The sequence below is a fragment of the Scylla paramamosain genome, chromosome 8 (genome assembly GCF_035594125.1).
Source record: "Scylla paramamosain isolate STU-SP2022 chromosome 8, ASM3559412v1, whole genome shotgun sequence".
In the NCBI taxonomy this organism is placed as follows: Eukaryota; Metazoa; Arthropoda; class Malacostraca; order Decapoda; family Portunidae; genus Scylla; species Scylla paramamosain.
The window spans coordinates 12,393,300-12,405,799 of record NC_087158.1 but is presented as its reverse complement, the minus strand read 5'-3'; the positions used below and the strand labels follow the sequence as shown (position 1 = coordinate 12,405,799).

The 12,500-nt window shown below is 42.7% G+C and overlaps 1 long non-coding RNA gene across 1 annotated transcript in view; it reads left to right on the top strand.

Annotated features, from left to right (window-relative positions):
* Positions 1–12,500, top strand: part of LOC135102585 (uncharacterized) — a 119,038-nt gene that overhangs the window by 39,335 nt on the left and 67,203 nt on the right. Inside the window, exon 2 of the long non-coding RNA XR_010269689.1 lies at positions 3,915–4,014. This is a non-coding gene — a long non-coding RNA (uncharacterized LOC135102585). The remainder of the gene's footprint in view (positions 1–3,914; positions 4,015–12,500) is intronic.

Sequence of the window (12,500 nt, the reverse complement as noted above, 5' to 3'; positions counted from 1 at the left end):
GAGAGCCAATAAGGAGGTCGTGTGCCTAATCATCCCTCGGTGAACTCCTGAAGGGGCTGAAGGGGCGGTGCGTGCTGGAGCAGCCGCCCAGGGCCCTTGTGCATCAGATGACCCCCAAGACGACCCCTTGTGGGACACCCTGACGGAGACGCTGACGGTGGTGGTGGAAGCGGAATGATGTAGGTGGGATGGGGATGACTGTAGAGGTGAAGATAAAGCGGTGATGGAGAGGAAGGATGGCGATAAGGGAAGGGGTGAATGTTGGGGAAGAGCGGTAATGGTACGGGAAAGGGGTGAAGAGATGGTAGGGGAAGGGTTGTGATGGAGGGATGACTGAGAAAGGATGATGGTGGAGAAGGATGGGGTGGTGGTTGGGGTGGAGTGATGGTAGGAGCTCATGTCATGGTTGGGGAGTTGTAATGGTAGGGAAAGGAAATTGGATATGATGGAGGGAGTGATGGTGGGGAAGAGTGATAATGAAAGGGGAATAGTGCAAGGGGTGGTAGTGGTGGTGGTGGTGGTGGTCGTGAGTCGTGGCGGTAAATGCTTTGTCCTCTAATCTTTTTATTATTTTTTTCTTAGTCTTTATCCGATTATGTAATTCCGTTCTTTGTTGACTTCTATATTTTTTTACGTTACTGATGTTTTTTTTTCCATTTAGTTCTGGGTCTTGGTTCTTTCGTGTGTGTGTGTGTGTGTGTGTGTGTTGCCTGCCTGTTTTCCTTCGTCTTAGTGTGTTTATTCTCTCTCTCTCTCTCTCTCTCTCTCTCTCTCTCTCTCTCTCTCTCTCTCTCTCTCTCTCTCTCTCTCTCTCTCTCTCTCTCTCTCTCTCTCTCTCTCTCTCTCTCTCTCTCTCTCTCTCTCTCTCTCTCTCTCTCTCTCTCTCCCTCTCCCGTTTCCTCCTCTCCCACCAACCCTCCCTCCCTCTTTCCCTCTCCCACCTACCCATCCACCCACCCATCCACCCACCCTCCCTCCCTCCCTCCTTTTTCTCATTATCTCCCTAATACGTACCATTGTTTTTATTGCCCCTCCCTCCGGCTGCATGGACGTATAATTGCGTGTGCGTGCGTAGAGTGCGTGTCCGCGTCTTTGTGTATGTACGCGTGTAAATTTGCAAGTCCGTGTATAAACGCACTCATGTATAAATCCGGCGATAGCAACTTTTTTTTTTTATTTCTTAGTAATTTATTCTTTTTTTTTTCGGTGTGTGTGTGCGCTCCTGATTTCCACGATTATAGTGTTCTTTTTCGTGTCGTGTTGTGTCCACTTTGTGACGTCGCTGGAATATTCAGCGTTCACTGTAAGGATGAAAAAAAAAAAAAAAAGCTAGTCAATCATCGTCCACGTAGGGTTGTAGTCAGGTAGTCCAGACTGGTACTTTGCATGTAGGCTGCAAAAACTCGTCTATGGTTGACCAGGTGATCTTTGCAAGTTTGACGTTTTTTTTTCCATCTTTTATGCATAAGTGAGGAAGATCTGAGGTAAAAATAAATTCAGGTAAAAGAAAGGTCTGCTAATTGTGTCTCCCATAAAAGAATGCTAAAAGAAAAGACGATGCAGGTTAGGAAGTGCCTTGAAACTCTTCTCCCAACTGTTTGACTGCTACATGTTTAGCACACATTGCCTTAATCACTCTTGAGATAATCCTTTTTTGTGACACAGTTATTTCTAAGCATTATATAAGCTGCTGTGGGTTTCATAGATCGTGTTACATCGCTAAATTACAACTCTAACAAACCTAGGTAGATTAGGGACCATATTTTGAAAGACTTGTTTCTGACACTCCTCCCACAGTACACGTCGGAAAGTTCTTTTATTCCTTTATTTTTTTTTCTTATGTTAATTGTCTGTAGGTGCTTGTGAAGATCTTGTAATAAATCCCTAGTGCTGTGAATTGCTGGGTACCGCAGTGAAAGGTCAAGTGGCAGGAATGGGGAAATGCAGATACAGGCAGTGAGTTCCAGAGGTGAAAAGTCCTCATGTGTTTTGATGATTCGGAAAGTTTGGTACACCTGGCCATTCTTGATCGGGTACTCCTCAAAAACAACGCCGTAAGGACGAACAGGTCTGCTGGTGTTTATTCCTCCTTTGTGTTCCTCTTCTTAGCTCTTCCGTCGCTGTCTTCTCTCTTCCTGTGCGGTAATAAAACAGCTTTGCAAGGACATGAAGCTCTGTTATTATTTGTAATTCTTTGTAATGTCTTGTAATTCCCTTCCGTTCTCCTCCTCCTCCTGCTGCTGCTGCTGCTGCTTACATCCATAAATTGGAATGAACTGCTGGAAACACCAGACATTAACAATGCATGGGAAGTGTTCGCTAAAAAGTAAACTGAAACCACGGAATTGTGTGTGCTGTTACGTAAGAAACGAAAGATAAAGAACAGCAAACCGAAATGGTGGAATAATTAAATAAAATGCTGTCTTGAAGCTAAGAAAAAACGTACCATAAATATAAATTAACAAAGAATAATAATGATAAATTACCCTTCTGCTGTACTGTTGTGTCTCTACCCTCTAGGTCGTTAGAAGTAGCTACAAGTCAGCCTTGCAAGAACCTAAAGATCTATTGCTGATTGGCTTATCTTTGTACTCCTTTATATTTCCCTTCCTCTTCCAAGATTCTGTCTCATATCCATGGTATGTTACATTAAGTTTGCTTAGGAAACATCTCAGTACTAAGAGAGAGAGAGAGAGAGAGAGAGAGAGAGAGAGAGAGAGAGAGAGAGAGAGAGAGAGAGAGAGAGAGAGAGAGAGAGAATAGTACTAGATCCACCTGTATAAAAATAAACAACAAACAATGCGCATCAATTGGAGCACGATCAATGTGGTGGAAATAAAAGGCTGCAGGAAGACGAGAGGGATGGAAGGAAAGGAAGGCAAGGGAGAAAAGTGGATGGAAATGAATGTCCCGAATGTGAAAGGCGACCAGTGTCATTAGGAAAGAAGTGGACGTCGCGAGAGGGCCGCTCATTCCTCATCTTAATTAATTTCACACCGCCAGATGTTCCTTCCCCTTTCCCACCCATCCGTTCCTCTTCCTCCTCCTCCTCCTCCTCCCCCTCCCCTTCCCTCCCACTCTCTTTCTCTCACTCCCTCATTCTCTTCCTCACCACTCTTCAAGTTAGCTTTTTTTTTACTTTCTTTTCCTTATCCTTTTCTTATTTCCTTTTTGATATTTTCTTCGTTCTTTTTTTCCTTTATTTCTGTTCCTTTCCTTCTGTTTTATGTATCTCTTCTGTTCCTCTCTCTCTCTCTCTCTCTCTCTCTCTCTCTCTCTCTCTCTCTCTCTCTCTCTCTCTCTCTCTCTCTCTCTCTCTCTCTCTCTCTCTTTCTCTTTTCAACAACGAAATGTGTCTTTTTCTCTGTTCTTTCCTTTCTTATCCGTTAGTTTTGTTTATTTTTTTCCTTCTCCTTTCCTTCCGTCATTACCTTTCCACGATTTGATGTCTAATTAGTTTTCCTACCTTTTCTCTTTTTCTCTTCCTTGTCTTTCCCTTCTCTTCCTTCTCTTACGTTCTTTTGTATTTTCTTTCTCTTGTCTTTCCTGTCTCCCTTTTCCTTTTCTTTCCTCTCTTCTCCTCATCTCTCCTCTCCTCTCGTCTTATCTATTTTTCCCTTTTAGTTTTTTTTTCTTTTCTGTCTTTTTTCTCTTTTCCTCTTATCTTCTTTATCTTCTGTTGAGTTCCCTTCTCATCACTTCTCTTTCTTTTTTTCTCTTTACCATCTTCTTATCCGTTTTCTTTTCTCCTCCTCCTCCTCCTTCTGTTCCCGAAATCTATATTCTCCTCTGCCTTGTATCCACACTTTTCACTTGTCACTCTCCTCCCCTCTCCACTCCTTCCTCTCTGGCCATTGCCTCCCCATGTCTTCCCCGCTACTCTCACAATTACAAAGCATTTTTCTTTCTTCCAGGTATGTCCAGCGCACCTGCCGAGGGACTGGAGAAGGTGACATTCCATATTTAGGTACTCAGTCCTCGTCGACTTCGTCTTCGTCCTCGCTCACCTTCACGGTAATTATTTTAGGTTCATATTATCTTCATTTTGTTACATTTATTCTTTATATTGTTATTGTTGTGTTTTTGCGTCATGTGTGTTTGTGGTGTTGGAAATCGTTGTTATTATCGTTATCGTTGTTATCGTTATCTTCTTCCTCCTCCTCCTCTTCTTCCTCCTTCTTTTCCTCCTCCTCCTCATCATCATCATCATCATTTTTCGTAAATTTTGCTTTTTTTTTTTTTTTTTTTTAATGTAGGAAGGACACTGGCCAAGGGCAACAAAAATCCAATAATAAAAAAATATGCCCACTGAAATGCCAGTCCCTTAAAAGGGTCAAAGCAGTGGTCAAAAATTGATGAATAAGTGTCTTGAAACCTCCCTCTTGAAGGAATTCAAGTCATAAGAAAATGGAAATACAGAAGCAGGCAGGGAGTTCCAGAGTTTACCAGAGAAAGGGATGAATGATTGAGAATACTGGTTAACTCTTGCGTTAGAGAGGTGGACAGAATAGGGGTGAGAAAAAGAAGAAAGTCTTGTGCAGCGAGGTGGCGGAAGGAGGGGAGGCATGCAGTTAGCAAGATCAGAAGAGCAGTTAGCATGAAAATAGCGGTAGAAGACAGCTAGATATGCAACATTGCGGCGGTGAGAGAGAGGCTGAAGACAGTCAGTTAGAGGAGAGGAGTTGATGAGACGAAAAGCTTTTGATTCCACCCTGTCTAGAAGAGCAGTATGAGTGGAACCCCCAGACATGTGAAGCATACTCCATACATGGACGGATAAGGCCCTTGTACAGAGTTAGCAGCTGGGGGGGTGAGAAAAACTGGCGGAGACGTCTCAGAACACCTAACTTCATAGAAGCTGTTTTAGCTAGAGATGAGATGTGAAGTTTCCAGTTCAGATTATAAGTAAAGGACAGACCGAGGATGTTCAGTGTAGAAGAGGGACACAGTTGAGTGTCATTGAAGAAGAGAGGATAGTTGTCTGGAAGGTTGTGTCGAGTTGATAGATGGAGGAATTGAGTTTTTGAGGCATTGAACAATACCAAGTTTGCTCTGCCCCAATCAGAAATTTTAGAAAGATCAGAAGTCAAGCGTTCTGTGGCTTCCCTGCGTGATATGTTTACCTCCAGAAGGGTTGGACGTCTATGAAAAGACGTGGAAAAGTGCAGGGTGGTATCATCAGCGTAGGAGTGGATAGGACAAGAAGTTTGGTTTAGAAGATCATTAATGAATAATAAGAAGAGAGTGGGTGACAGGACAGAACCCTGAAGAACACCACTGTTAATAGATTTAGGAGAAGAACAGTGACTGTCTACCATAGCAGCAATAGAACGGTCAGAAAGGAAACTTGAGATGAAGTTACAGAGAGAAGGATAGAAACCGTAGGAGGCTAGTTTTGGAAATCAAAGCTTTGTGCCTGACTCTATCAAAAGCTTTTGATATGTCCAAGGCAACAGCAAAAGTTTCACCAAAATCTCTAAAAGAGGATGACCAAGACTCAGTAAGGAAAGCCAGATCACCAGTAGAGCGGCCTTGACGGAACCCATACTGGCGATCAGATAGAAGATTGTGAAGTGATAGATGTTTAAGAATCTTCCTGTTGAGGATAGATTCAAAAACTTTAGATAGGCAGGAAATTAAAGCAATAGGACGGTAGTTTGAGGGATTAGAACGGTCACCCTTTTTAGGAACAGGTTGAATGTACTGTAGGTAAACTTCCAGCAAGAAGGAAAGGTAGATGTTGACAGACAGAGCTGAAAGAGTTTGACTAGGCAAGGTGCAAGCACGGAGGCACAGTTTCGGAGAACAATAGGAGGAACCCCATCAGGTCCATAAGCCTTCCGAGGGTTTAGGCCAGCGAGGGCATGGAAAACATCATTGCGAAGAATTTTAATACGTGGCATGAAGTAGTCAGAGGGTGGAGGAGAGGGAGGAACAAGCCCAGAATCGTCCAAGGTAGAGTTTTTAGCAAAGGTTTGAGCGAAGAGATCAGCTTTAGAAATAGATGTGATATCAGTGGTGCCATCTGGTTGAAATAGAGGAGGGAAAGAAGAAGCAAAGTTATTGAGATATTTTTTGGCTAGATGCCAGAAATCACGAGGGGAGTTAGATCTTGAAAGGTTTTGACATTTTCTGTTAATGAAGGAGTTTTTGGCTAGTTGGAGAACAGACTTAGCATGGTTCCGGGCAGAAATATAAAGTGCATGAGATTCTGGTGATGGAAGGTTTAAGTACTCGTACCTTTTGTGGGCCACCTCTCTATCATGTATAGCACGAGAACAAGCTGTGTTAAACCATGGTTTAGAAGGTTTAGGACGAGAAAAAGAGTGAGGAATGTACGCCTCCATGCCAGACACTATCACCTCTGTTATGCGCTCAGCACACAAAGACGGGTCTCTGACACGGAAGCAGTAGTCATTCCAAGGAAAATCAGCAAAATACCTCCTCAGATTCCCCCAACTAGCAGAGGCAAAACACCAGAGGCATCTTCGCTTTGGGGGATCCTGAGGAGGGATTGGAGTGATAGGACAAGATAAAGATATGAGATTGTGATCGGAGGAGCCCAACGGAGAAGAAAGGGTGACAGTATAAGCAGAAGGATTAGAGGTCAGGAAAAGGTCAAGAATGTTGGGCGTATCTCCAAGACGGTCAGGAATACGAGTAGGGTGTTGCACCAATTGCTCTAGGTCATGGAGGAGAGCAAAGTTGTAGGCTAGTTCACCAGGATGGTCAGTGAAGGGAGAGGAAAGCCAAAGCTGGTGGTGAACATTGAAGTCTCCAAGAATGGAGATCTCTGCAAAAGGGAAGAGGGTCAGAATGTGCTCCACTTTGGAAGTTAAGTAGTCAAAGAATTTCTAATAGTCAGAGGAGTTAGGTGAGAGGTATACAGCACAGATAAATTTAATATGAGAGTGACTCTGTAGTCGTAGCCAGATGGTGGAAAACTCTGAAGATTCAAGAGCGTGGGCACGAGAGCAGGTTAAGTCATTGCGCACATAAACGCAGCATCCAGCTTTGGATCGAAAATGAGGATAGAGAAAGTAGGAGGGAACAGAAAAGGGGCTACTGTCAGTTGCCTCAGACACCTGAGTTTCAGTGAGGAAAAAGAAGATGAGGTTTAGAAGAGGAGAGGTTGTGTTCTACATATTGAAAATTAGATTTTAGACGGCGAATGTTGCAGAAGTTAATGAAGAAAAAGTTGAGGGGGGTGTCAAGACTCTTAGGATCGTCAACAGAAAGGCAGTCCGACCTGGGGACATTTATGGTCCCCTCCCCATATGGGGGCTCCGAGACTGGTGTAGGAGTCGCCATAATGATTTTAAAATTTTTGAGTGAAGGGTGTGTGTGTTATTAGGTGCTTGTAGTTTTGTGTGGAGGAAGAGAGTTGTCTTTAGAGGGCAGGCTGTGACTGCCCCCTTGTGTTGTGAGACACAAAGGGAAACGTTCAGTGAGGTCACAGCTGGGTTACAGCACTCCCTGAACAGTGCTTTAGACCTCACTGGGAGTAATTATCGTGTCGGCAGGTGTCTACTGCCTCCTTGGTTTCTTCACGTTTTTAATTCGTAACAACTTCACCAACGCGATCTGATTCCTTCTTATTTATTTAATTTATGTATTTACCTAATTTTACTTTCATACTCAAGAGAAAAAAAAGTTTATGCTTCAAGAGAGAGAGAGAGAGAGAGACAGAGAGAGAGAGAGAGAGAGAGAGAGAGAGAGAGAGAGAGAGAGAGAGAGAGAGAGAGAGAGAGAGAGAGAGAGAGAGAGAGAGACTGTATATATTTAGTAAGTGGAAGACAATGTTCTCAGTTCATTCAGTTTGCATTATGAGAGTTCTTAATTAAATGTAAGCAGTGGAAATGACCTAGTATATATTTAAAGCTAAGAAAAGATAATATAACTTATTGTACCTGCTTACCTTTGTTAACATTCAGAGCACTTGAAAAAAAAAAGTTAATCTTATATTTTTGAGGTGTAGAAGTAGGTAAGGATCCGCAGCACCAAAGCAAGTGTATTTAAAAAGTTATAGGACAGTATGCGAGAAAACTGCTTGAAAGTGGAAGGGTAGATTTTCTTTTTTTTTTTTTTTTTTATATACGGTTTTCTGTATTTCCTTTCCCTTTGCTGCATCTTACGTCGATTTATGTTGAAAAAAATTGCAAATAGTATAGGTAGCATCATCACCTGTGAAAGATAGAAAAAAAAGAAGGCAATTAAAAGAAAAAAAAAAGCGACTGAAAAAAGTGAAAGAAAATGTCAGAAGAAAAAAACAAAACTAAAGGAACGAGATTAGAAAGAAAGGAAATGAGAAAAAAATATATATACAAAAAAAAAAAAAAGAAGAAAATGAAGTGTATATAATTTAAGTAGACTTCTAGAAATCATTGCATCCCAGACTCTGAATAAAAAAAGAAAGTTGAAAAGAAAAAAAAAGAAAGCGAGACAAAGCAAAGGAAAAGTTGTGTGCAGGCATGGCAGCGGCGAGGACACGGCAAGACATGAAAAAGAAAAGAGCAGAGGAGCAGGAAAGGAGGAGAAAAATAGCAAGCTTCAACAACAAGAGAAGGTGAAGAGAATACTGAAGAAGTGCGGCGCGGCGGGGAGCGAGGACGGAAAGGTGTCGAGTCTTGAAGGAATACAAAGAACAAGTCAACTTCGAGCCCCTGCAGGAATAACTAATACGAAGAAATAGAACGAACGCGACAGATGAAGTAAAGCGAGCTGATGTGAAGTGATGTGATGCACACACACACACACACACACACACACACACACACACACACACACACACACACACACACACACACACACACACACACAGAGTGAAGTGAAATGAAGTATTACAGTATTACATTCCGAACAATCCACCTGGTGTTGCACGTTAATCTGGTTCACTCCTGACCAGAACACACAAGATAGAAGTGAGACGAAATGAAGTGTGACGCAGTGATAAAGTGACGCGACACACCATTACCATTCAAGAAGGACAATCACCAAGCATAGCAAACTCACGTGATTAATTCCCGCACCGAGCAGAAGTTATCCGGACAATGAAGGTGAAGTAAGGAGAAATGACGGGCCATCTTATTAAAGTACAGATGAGTTGCCAATTGGTGCAGATTCACTCGATTAATTTCTGATAGCGGGCGGGAAGCGAATCTGGCATTAAGTTTCTCTCTCTCTTACGTCACCGGTGGTATATTTACTTGCCCTCCGCCGCAACAAAGGAATCGTAACAGCACGCGGAATAATTGTAATGCAGGAATTCACAGGTGGGAGGGGAAGCCAGTACCGGAGAGCTGGTAAGACACGGGGAGGGAGTTTATTTGAAGTTCACGCTGCCATTCAGAGGAGCCCAGTTCGATACCGGCACGAAGAGAAGTGAAATATTAATTATTTCGTTTTTTTTTTTAGTCGTCTCTATTTCTCTCCGTTACGGTTATGTATTATCCATCATCTCATCTATTTTCTCTCTCCAACTCCATTATTTGTTGTCTTAAGTAATCTCTTGCGCGTCTTTTTTTCTTTTTTTTTCTTTATTCCTCCACCGCATCCAGTCAACCGCATCTTCTTTTTTGTCGCCATGATTAGTAGCTCTGTAATTTTCCTCTTGATTGACTTGGTGATCTCAGGAAGCTCATTTGGAGGCCTCACCTAAGCTGACATCTCTTTAAGCCATCGCAGAGTGGCCGAAGATTGCCCACATGCTTGCTATCAACCTTATCTCCAGTGGCGACATCATGACTCTAAAAAATCTAAAAATCCTGCCTGTGTCTCTACGTAGCCTTCAAAAACATAAGAGACCGTCCATCTAAGCCTCTACAACTTCCAGCAGAGTTGAGTACCGACGCTATAGACCACGAGTATAAAATAAGAGGAGAAATCCCTCGTTTTCTTTCTCCACCGTGACCTTCTTCCCACCTGCGTACCTTCCACCACCACCACCACCACCACCACCCTTTCCTTGTAAGTTTCCAGTAACCTGAGACGCAGCGCGAGCGGTCCCTGCTTAATTATGGAAAGGAGGAGGTGGTCACGTATTATAATTGCATTTTCCTCTCTCTCTCTCTCTCTCTCTCTCTCTCTCTCTCTCTCTCTCTCTCTCTCTCTCTCTCTCTCTCTCTCTCTCTCTCTCTCTCTCTCTCTCTCTCATCCTTGTTCTCCTTCATCTCGATTCTTAGTCTTTCTGTATTCTCCCTCTTTGTTGTTCTTGTCTTCATTTGTCCTTCTTCACGTTCTTGCTCTCATTATCGTTCTCTTGTTTCTTTTTTCTTTTTTGTCTTTTCTCCTCCTCCTCGTCTTATCAATCGTATCTTCTTATTTGTCACCATCTTCCTCTTGACTGTTGTTTTCGTTTCGTTTTCGTCCTTGCTTTTATTCTTGTTGTCGTCTTCATCTCCTCTTTCTCCTCCTCCTCCTCCTCCTCCTCCTCCTCCTCCTCCTCCTCCTCCTCCTCCTCCTCCTTCTCCTTCTCCTCCTCCTCCTCCTCCTCCTCCTCTTCTTCCTCCTTGTCTTTCAGGTCGTTGTGGGGGTGACAGGTGAAATCCAGTAAGCTATCTATTCATTACGACATCGCTGTCTAGTCTCATTGTCCTTGTGTGTGTGTGTGTGTGTGTGTGTGTGTGTGTGTGTGTGTGTGTGTGTGTGTGTGTGTGTGTGTGATTGCTGCCTTCGTTTGAGCAAGAGGACTCCAACCTACTTTCCGGCACAATAACTTTGATAGTGTAAGATTGGAAGTTGTGTGTGTGTGTGTGTGTGTGTGTGTGTGTGTGTGTTTGTGTCCCATATTCTCTCTCTCTCTCTCTCTCTCTCTCTCTCTCTCTCTCTCTCTCTCTCTCTCTCTCTCTCTCTCTCTCTCTCTCTCTCTCTCTCTCTCTCTCTCTCTCTCTCTCTCTCTCTCTGCTTGTCCATCACGCCGTCCGTCACGTCCCTCCCACACCCAAACACGGCTTCTCCTTCGCGTGAAATTGCCTTTTTTTATTGTCAAAATGGAATGACTTGGAGTAAATTGGATCAACTTCTGCGGGAACCGACGCCTTTGACGAGAGAGAGAGAGAGAGAGAGAGAGAGAGAGAGAGAGAGAGAGAGAGAGAGAGAGAGAGAGAGAGAGAGAGAGAGTCAGAGAGTCAGATTCCAGGTATTAAATTTAGTCTGAAATCCGGAACATGTGACCTTACCGTCTTGTAGGATCGAAAGGCTCGTATTCCTGTCCTTCTCTTTGAATATGTATGTATGTATGTATGTATGTATATTTGTATGTTAGTATTGGGAAGTAGGGCACGAATTGTCTTTAAGTGGTGTCTTGGTACTTTTTAAAAATAGTTTAGTTCATAGGAAGGAGGAAAAACAAACAGGTAGAGAGTTCCGGAGTTTACCAGTGAAAGGGTGAGAGGGTGAAGACACTGGTTAACTCTTGCATCAGTGAAGTGGATGGAAGAAGGGTGAGAGTAAGTAGGTTTGGGAACTGTTTCAAACGCTGATGAGGAACTAAATTGACTGATATTATCTGGAAACGTTTTTTTTATTTTTGTTTTTTTAGGATTTTTTCATTTGTTCTCTTTCAGCACATGTAGAAAAAAATAACAAAGGAAATGTATTGAAAATGTGCGGTCTCACGTTTCCTTCCATTTTACATATAGTTTCATGTTGACACTATTATTTCATTTTATTCTATATTATTAGATTTATGTATTTATTTATTTATCCTTTTTTTTTTTCTTTTTTTTTTAACCTCACCCAGTATTCCCAGTCTCGATTTACGCTACAAATCAATACCAATAAATAGCAAACACTAAAGTTGCTGTTCCTTTTTAGCAGGCCACCTGGGAATCGCACACATACATACTCGTACACACACACACACACACACACACACACACACACACACACACACACACACACACACACACACACACACACACACACACACACACACACACACACGAAAAAAAAGTGAAAAGAAAAAAAAATCATCGTTTTATTAATACCTCAGGCAATCCTTCCGGAAAAATAGTGGCGGAAAAAAATATAGGAAAGCATTGTCATTCCGATCGCCTTTTTTTCTTTCCCAAGCGATACAAATATATATAATTTTCCGGCGAGCCTCCTCCCGCGCCTCCATTATAATTATGGGCGGCTTTGCTTCCCAAGTTATTTACTTTTTAAAGCGTATTTACCTTGCCTGATGCGCCGCGGGTATTTTAGGAACTGATTGAGGAGAGAGAGAGAGAGAGAGAGAGAGAGAGAGAGAGAGAGAGAGAGAGAGAGAGAGAGAGAGAGAGAGAGAGAGATATGAACGGACCTAAGTGAAGGGAAGGATGACGGGAAGATAGTGAAAGGATAGATGGATGGATGGATGGATAAATGGATGGATGGAAGGATGAAGGAAAGTGAAGGGAAGAATGACGGAAAGACAGTGAAAGGATGGATGGATAGAAAGAACGATGAAGAAGAGTTGAAGAATAGGAGGAAAGAAGGGAGGAAGGAGGAGGCTGAGAGAG